Here is a 9,554-nt window from a genome sequence, read left to right as displayed (position 1 = left end):
TTCGCGAGATACACACTCCTGGAAATGGAAAAAAGAACACATTGACACCGGTGTGTCAGACCCACCATAGTTGCTCCGGACACTGCGAGAGGGCTGTACAAGCAATGATCACACGCACCGCACAGTGGACACACCAGGAACCGCGGTGTTGGCCGTCGAATGGCGCTAGCTGCGCACCATTTGTGCACATCCGCCGTCAGTGTCAGCCAGTTTGCCGTGGCATACGGAGCTCCATCGCAGTCTTTAACACTGGTAGCATACCGCGACAGCGTGGACGTGAACCGTATGTGCAGTTGACGGACTTTGAGCGAGGGCGTATAGTGGGCATGCGGGAGGCCGGGTGGACGTACCGCCGAATTGCTCAACACGTGGGGCGTGAGGTCTCCACAGTACATCGATGTTGTCCCCAATGGTCGGCGGAAGGTGCACGTGCCCGTCGACCTGGGACCGGACAGCAGCGACGCACGGATGCACGCCAAGACCGTAGGATCCTACGCAGTGCCGTAGGGGACCGCACCGCCACTTCCCAGCAAATTAGGGACACTGTTGCTCCTGGGGTATCGGCGAGGACCATTCGCAACCGTCTCCATGAAGCTTGGCTACGGTCCCGCACACCGTTAGGCCGTCTTCCGCTCACGCCCCAACATCGTGCAGCCCGCCTCCAGTGGTGTCGCGACGGGCGTCAATGGAGGGACGAATGGAGACGTGTCGTCTTCAGCAACGAGAGTCGCTTCTGCCTTGGTGCCAATGATGGTCGTATGCGTGTTTGGCGCCGTGCAGGTGAGCGCCACAATCGGAACTGCATACGACCGAGGCACACAGGGCCAACACCCGGCATCATGGTGTGGGGGAGCGATCTCCTACACTGGCCGTACACCTCTGGTGATCGTCGAGGGGACACTGAATATTGCACGGTACATCCAAATCGTCATCGAACCCATCGTTCTACCATTCCTAGACCGGCAAGGGAACTTGCTGCTCCAACAGGACAATGCACGTCCGCATGTATCCCGTGCCACCCAACGTGCTCTAGAAGGTGTAAGTCAACTACCCTGGCCAGCAAGATCTCCGGATCTGTCCCCCATTGAGCATGTTTGGGACTGGATGAAGCGTCGTCTCACGCGGTCTGCACGTCCAGCACGAACGCTGGTCCAACTGAGGCGCCAGGTGGAAATGGCATGGCAAGCCGTTCCACAGGACTACATCCTGCATCTCTACGATCATCTCCATGGGAGAATAGCAGCCTGCATTGCTGCGAAAGGTGGATGTACACTGTACTAGTGCCGACATTGTGCATGCTGTGTTGCCTGTGTCTATGTGCCTGTGGTTCTGTCAGTGTGATCATGTGATGTATCTGACCCCAGGAATTTGTCAATAAAGTTTCCCCTTCCTGGGACAATGAATTCACGGTGTTCTTATTTCAATTTCCAGGAGTGTATGTGGGAGGAAGTAATATGTTGACCGACTCTTCACGGAAAGTTTTTCCCCTAAATTTCAACAGTTAACCTCTCCCTGATCAACGACGCCTCACTTGTAGACCTGTCTCTGGACCCTCCGTCGATCATCTCTGTAACGCTTTCGCACTAACTAAACGTTCCCCTGTAGAAGGGCGCCACTCTTCGTTCAGTCCTACCTGGTGAGGGTCCCATGTTGATGAACAGTACTCAATAGTCCGTCGATCAAGCACCTTGGAAGTCCCTTCTTTAGTGGATGAAATACACTGCATTGAAATTCTTCCTATGAATCTCCGTCTGGCATCTGATTTTCCTACTATTTGTTTTATGTGGTCATTGCACTTAAGGTCGCTGTAAGTACTCCTAGGTACTATGCAGTCGTTACTGTCTCCAGATATTTGTCATCAACAGCATAGTTTTACGTGATATATTTTCCTACATATGCGCAATATTTTACATTTATTTACTTTCATGGCCAACTGCCAGTCCCTGTAGCACCCTGTACCACATGAGTTCCAAAAGAAATCCGTTGGAATTCGATTACTCGATAAATAGTACAATTCTCAAGGCTGTCAATTCAACTAAGTACCTGGGTGTTAAAATTACTAACAACTTCAGTTGGAGGACCACATAGATAATATTGTCGGGAACGCGAGCCAAAGGTTACGTTTCATTGGCAGGACACTTAGAAGATGCAACAAGTCCACTAAAGAGACAGCTTACACTACACTCGTTCGCCCTCTGTTAGAATATTGCCGCGCGGTGTGGGATCCGTACCAGGTGGGATTGACGGAGGACATCGAAAGGGTGCAAAAAAGGGCAGCTCGTTTTGTATTATCACGTTATAGGGGAGAGAGTGTGGCAGATATGATACACGAGTTGGGATGGAAGTCATTACAGCATAGACGTTTTTCGTCGCGGCGAGACCTTTTTACGAAATTTCAGTCACCAACTTTCTCTTCCGAATGCGAAAATATTTTGTTGAGCCTAACCTACATAGGTAGGAATGATCATCAGAATAAAATAAGAGAAATCAGAGCTCGAACAGAAAGGTTTAGGTGTTCGTTTTTCCCGCTCGCTGTTCGGGAGTGGAATAGTAGAGAGATAGTATGATTGTGGTTCGATGAACCCTCTGCCAAGCACTTAAATGTGAATTGCAGAGTAGTCATGTAGATGTAGAGAATTGTCTGTAGGTCCTACTACAAATCGTTACTGTCTTCTAGCGTTGCTGCCTTCTTATATACAGCCGCTTCGATTGGGAACTGTCTTGAACAGCTTCCGCCGCTTCCTACGAGGGTCGTTGAATAACTAACGACCTAAATTTTTATAAGAGCCATTAATACACATAGACAAACGTCTTTGTTGGTGTTTCACATTTCATGTTTGTTCTGTGCGCCGGTTAAGTTTCGAAGCGTTCTGGCAGAAGGCAGAGCCGTAGTACAGCGTCAAAATGGCGTCTACATACGACTCACGTTACAAGCGGCGCGCTGTTATTGGATCCTTGAGTGCAGAAAAACAAACCGTGGTAAACATCCATAAACGTTTGTATACAGTGTATGGCGATGCTGCAGTTGATGGGAATACAGTTGGGAGATGGGTAAAGAAAGTTACAGCCTCAGGAAAATCAGGACGTTCCATGATCAGCCACGCCCGGGACGTCCTGTCACAGCCACTGCTCCAGACACGCTGAATCGTGCGAATGCCATTATTCGTGCCGATCGCCGCATCACAACTCGACAATTGGCCCTACTGCCGTCGGTCAGCATTGGAAGTGCGTCTGCAATGATCGAGACTCTCGGATATTCAAAGAGGTGCTCACGATGGGTTCCACGAATGCTCACAGCGGACCACAATATTCAAAGAAAGTCCATTTCATCTGAATTGTTGGAGTGTTTTGAGCCCGACGGAGAGGCCTTTCTGTCACGGATCGTTACGGAGGACGAAAGCTGGCTGCACAATTTTTCGCCGGAAACAAAAAAAGCACTCCATGGAATGGCATCATCCTTATTCATCACAAATGAAGAAATTCAAGACAACCCCCTCCGCCGGAAAAGTCATAGCGACAGTCTTATGGGATTGTGATGGCGTCATTCTCGTGGATGTGATGCCGAGGGTCAACCATCAATTCAGAGGCATATGTGAAGACTCTGAATAAATTCAAGAACCGTTACCGACGTGTTCGATCGGACAAGAATCCAGCAGAAATCTTACCCCAACTCGATAATGTACGCCCACACGCAAGTCTGGGAACCTGGGAACATATCGCCAAATTAGGTTGGACACCTACCCTACAGTACAGATCTGGCACCGTCGGACTTCCATCTCGTTTGTTCGCTTAAAGATTCTCTACGGGAACTCACTTTTGAAGATGACAAGAGTATCAGTCATGCAGTGAAAACATAGATATGCCTACAGACAAGAGGTTTCACCAGCAGCAAATACATACTCTTCCAAAACTTCGGCGTACGGGCATAGTACGTGATGGAGACTACGTAGAAAAATAAGACATGGACAAGACATGTTGATGTATATTGACACCAAATTCTGCCTCTTAACAATAAATATGCTCTAAGAAAAAACGGGCATTACTTACTGAACGACACTCGTGTTAGATCATTAACATAGTAAACAGTCACTTTCCTATCACACTTCCTTCGGCTACTCCGGAAATTACGTCTGTCGATTTTGTTCCTTTAAGGGCGATTTTTTGTGTACTATCTGCAAGGAAGTCTTGAATACAGCCGCAAATCTAGTCAGATACTCAGTTAAGCTTTTTTTTCAGAAATCGGCAGTGCGGGACAATGTCAAATGCCTTTCTAAAGTTGAGGAACACGGCATCAACCTGAGGGCCGATGTTTGCAACGCTGTGGGTCTCAAAGAGGAACAGAATGCGCTGAGTTTCGAAAGGGCTTTGCGCAACCCATGTCGATTTTTATAGCGGAGATTTTCGTTTGCCAAAAAAGTCATATTTCTTTGGCATGAAACACATTCCATAATAGACGTCAACGATACAGGCCTATAATAAATACGTTCGTCTGTCCTACGACCCTTCTTAAAAACGGGAAAGACTTGCGCTTTTTGTTTCTTTTTTCGCTGGTACTCTTCGTTGCTCCAATAAACTGCTGCTCTTAGGGGAGCATAATGTCTGTAGAATTTTACATGTATCTTATCTGGTCCTGATGCCTTTCCACTACAAATTGATGGTAGTTTTTTTCATTTTCGCGATCATTTAGCACAATATCTGCCATTTAGAAGTTCATACGATGGTTGAAATGGGGGATATGATTACGATCTTCCACGGTGAAACAATTTCGCAAGACCGAATTCAGTAATTCAACGTTCTGTCAGTTTCCCTTCAGTGCCATTGTGGTCACTGAGTGATTGAATAGATGATGATTACGATCCCCTTACTGATTTTACTTAAGACCAAAATATCTTACGGTTTTTGATCATATTGTTTGGCAAAATTTTACGTTCTGCGTCACTGAGAGCGCGTCTCACTGCTTTCCCTTCTGTACGTTCACCTTCTGTTTGTCAACTACTTTTTGACTTGTCCTGAATCTGTGAAAAAGGTCTCTCTGTTTACGTAGCAGCTTTGTAACACGGCTATTTAACTGCGGTGGGGGTTTCCTCATCCCTTAAACGCGGGGCATCTTTGGTGGAAATGAAGCGAAATTACGTGACTTGGCGTTGCAGCTTTGCCGGCGTCACAAAGAGTAAACAAGGCTGAGAATGACATGGAAGCATTTACAGACAAAGGCGAATGTACGATATGTTCTCCACTCCTGGTGGATACTGCTTCGGTCAAACCTCGGCGACTTTCTGAAACGTCCTGCTCCGCCAGGAATATTTCGCGCACATGCCACCGCATTGCTGCGTGTTGCTGCCATATTGTACCTGTGTCGACGGTAACACAATTGCAGCCACACATTGCCGCAAAAGTGTCCAGTGTAAACGCACCTTCAACCACTGAGCCACCTCGCTTGATGTGTTCTAGTCAAATCAGCAATCCGGTGACAACGTGGTTCAAGGAAAACCGAACCATCAGTCGGTGTTGTCTTTGGATGTATCGTTCACTGTAAGCTGTTACTAACTGCTTATCGCAGCTGTATGTCATCACGCCCTTCGCCGGAAGCAAAGTTCTTCCCCCAGTGGAAGCTGTTGAATAATACTACGGAGAATGTGTTAAGAGTGTTTCCGACAGCCTTCACTCCATTTCGTAAGCTCTAGACAGACTGCTTTCGAACGTCAAGGTTGAGCAAGCCGAGTTCAACGTGGGGCTAAACGCTCAGCGACGTGGTAAATCGATTACAGCGTTCTCCGGCGGCATTTGTTGGCTTATCTGGCTCACAAATCACATCATTTACGAAATGTATGCACGTACAATTCATAAGTTAGTTTTATTAAAACGCACAGTTCCTTCCTTGTCCATATGCTACTCCTGTTGTTCTGTCTGTAGTATAAATAGTTAAAAACTTCAATATCCATTAACAAGCTATAAGGCCGAACGTAAATACCACGTCCAGTCAGTAAGGTCATCGGCTTATAAAAGTACCATTATCAATAGTGGGTTACAAATTTACAATAGTTCTCCACATAAGACTATAATTACCCCATCAGTCTCACCTTTTAGAAAGACAGTAAGGTTATTCTTAGTTCATCACTGCCCCTATGTACTAATCTTTACAACATGTTGTAACACGCCCGGGGGTACAAGTAATGGGGGACCCTTAAATTGGAATTTCGCTTCTTGACCGTGCCTCCTGTCCACGCCACGAACCTGATACTCGCGCGGGGGTGCTCCACACTGCTGCTGGCTTGCCTGAAATTATGAATCTAAATATGCAAGCGGATTTAGGGGAGCCACACAACATTAAACAAGACACTGTCCTACGTCTGGTATGAACAACTACACTCCTGGAAATTGAAATAAGAACACCGTGAATTCATTGTCCCAGGAAGGGGAAACTTTATTGACACATTCCTGGGGTCAGATACATCACATGGTCACACTGACAGAACCACAGGCACATAGGCACAGGCAACAGACCATGCACAATGTCGGCACTAGTACAGTGTATATCCACCTTTCGCAGCAATGCAGGCTGCTATTCTCCCATGGAGACGATCGTAGAGATGCAGGATGTAGTCCTGTGGAACGGCTTGCCATGCCATTTCCACCTGGCGCCTCAGTTGGACCAGCGTTCGTGCTGGACGTGCAGACCGCGTGAGACGACGCTTCATCCAGTCCCAAACATGCTCAATGGAGGACAGATCCGGAGATCTTGCTGGCCAGGGTAGTTGACTTACACCTTCTAGAGCACGTTGGGTGGCACGGGATACATGCGGACGTGCATTGTCCTGTTGGAAAAGCAAGTTTCCTTGCCGGTCTAGGAATGGTAGAACGATGGGTTCGATGACGGTTTGGATGTACCGTGCACTATTCAGTGTCCCCTCGACGATCACCAGAGGTGTAAGCCAGTGTAGGAGATCGCTCCCCACACCATGATGCCGGGTGTTGGCCCTGTGTTCCTCTGTCGTATGCAGTCCTGATTGTGGCGCTCACCTGCACGGCGCCAAACACGCATACGACCATCATTGGCACCAAGGCAGAAGCGACTCTCGTCGCTGAAGACGACACGTCTCCATTCGTCCCTCCATTCACGCCTGTCGCGATACCACTGGAGGCGGGCTGCACGATGTTGGGGCGTGAGCGGAAGACGGCCTAACGGTGTGCGGGACCGTAGCCCAGCTTCATGGAGACGGTTGCGAATGGTCCTCGCCGATACCCCAGGAGCAACAGTGTCCCTAATTTGCTGGGAAGTGGCGGTGCGGTCCCCTACGGCACTGCGTAGGATCCTACGGTCTTGGCGTGCATCCGTGCGTCGCTGCTGTCCGGTCCCAGGTCGACGGGCACGTGCACCCTCCGCCGACCACTGGCGACAACATCGATGTACTGTGGAGACCTCACGCCCCACGTCTTGAGCAATTCGGCGGTACGACCACCCGGCCTCCCGCATGCCCACTATACGCCCTCGCTCAAAGTCCGTCAACTACACATACGGTTCACGTCCACGCTGTCGCAGCATGCTACCAGTGTTAAAGACTGCGATGGAGCTCCGTATGCCACGGCAAACTGGCTGACACTGACGGCGGCGGTGCACAAATGCTGCGCAGCTAGCGCCATTCGACGGCCAACACCGCGGTTCCTGGTGTGTCCGCTGTGCCGTGCGTGTGATCATTGCTTGTACAGCCCTCTCGCAGTGTCCGGAGCAAGTATGGCGGGTCTGACACACCGGTGTCAATGTGTTCTTTTTTCCATTTCCAGGAGTGTATATTCTGAGACGATAAGAAAATCGCAGGTTCCATTGTTTACGTTCTAAGTCATAAGTGTTTATTCCAATTAACATTCTTGATGATTATCTGTCCACAATACCACTTGGACGAGCGTACGCGTAACCGACGCGACGCGGGTGATTGTTGTTGATGTGGAAGTCGAATGATCGAACGATAGTTCTTACGCTCGTCACACACACACACACACACACACACACACACACAGATATTTGGTACCAGTCCTCCTTGACACTAGTAATGATAGAACACTGTTCCTAAAGTTAAATTTTCAGTTCTCAGTTCCCACTCGTGCGAGCGTGCGCATAACCAACGCAGCACAGGGCTATACGTGAAGCGTTCAGTGAATTCGGAAGTAAAATTCTATGTACCGACTTGACAGATAATCCTAGGAAGTTCTGGTCTTACGTTAAATCAGTAAGTGGATCGAAACAGCATATCCAAACACTCTGGGATGATAATGGCATTGAAACAGAGGATGACACGCGTAATGCTGAAATACTAAACACCTTTTTCCAAAGCTGTTTCACAGAGGAAGACCACACTGCAGTTCCTTCTCTAAATCCTCGCACGAACGAAAAATGGCTAGCATCGAAATAAGTGCCCAGGGAATAGAAAAGCAACTGAAATCGCTCAACAGAGGAAAGTCCACTGGACCTGACAGCATACCAATTCGATTCCACACAGAGTACGCAAAAGAATTTGCCCTCCTTCTAACAGCCGTGTACCCCAAGTCCCTAGAGGAACGGAAGGTTCTAAATGATTGGAAAAGAGCATAGGTAATCTCTCACATCGATCTGTTTTGGAACTTTTTTTTTTTTTGCTCGCGTATCATGTCATTTTTGGAAACCCAGAATCTACTCTGTAGGAATCAACATGGATTCCGGAAACAGCGATCGTGTGTGACCCAACTCGCTTTATTTGTTCATGAGACCCAGAAAATATTAGATACAGGCTCCCAGATAGATGTCATTTTCCTTGACTTCCGGAAGGCGTTCGATACAGTTCAGCACTGTCGCCTGATAAACAAAATAAGAGCCTACGGAATATCAGACCAGCTGTCTGGCTGGATTGAAGAGTTTTTAGCAAACAGAACACAGCATGTTGTTCTCAATGGAGAGACCTTAAAGTACCCTCTGGCGTGCAGCAGGGGAGTTTTATGGGACCACTGCTTTTCACATATATATGATCTAGTAGATAGTGTCGGAAGTTCCATGCGACTTTTCGCGGATGATGCTGTAGTATACAGAGACGTTGCAGCATTAGAAAATTACAGCGACATGCAGGAAGATCTGCAGCGGATAGGCACTTGGTGCAGGGAGTGGCAACTGGCCCTTAACACAGACAAATATAATGTATTGCGAGATATTTCTATCACTAACTGTATCTCTCTTCTTAATTATATTTTTAACTTTGTCTAACAGATCTGAAGATGGGCAGGTAGCCCGAAACCAGTAATTGAAAATAAAGAATAGCGATCAAAGACTGCAACGCCATATTTTTATTTTAAAAACAAAATAATTTGCTAAAATAATGACATTTTATAATATGTGTATGTTTATAAGAAAGAATGTTTACTGGAAGCTGGTTGATACGTAGGGCACTTGTGTTTGTAAAATGTAAAAGACGTAGCGAAGTCCCTCCGCAACGGAAGTGGCACGGCGCGATCTGAAAGGTGGTTTTAGCGGTCGAACTGGGCGGTTCCTTGGTGTGAACGGTACGCAGTCAACTCGTTTAAATGGCTCT

This window comes from Schistocerca gregaria, chromosome 8 (assembly GCF_023897955.1).
Source record: "Schistocerca gregaria isolate iqSchGreg1 chromosome 8, iqSchGreg1.2, whole genome shotgun sequence".
In the NCBI taxonomy this organism is placed as follows: domain Eukaryota; kingdom Metazoa; phylum Arthropoda; class Insecta; order Orthoptera; family Acrididae; genus Schistocerca; species Schistocerca gregaria.
The sequence above is the reverse complement of the archived record's forward strand: the minus strand, read 5'-3'. Positions refer to the sequence as shown.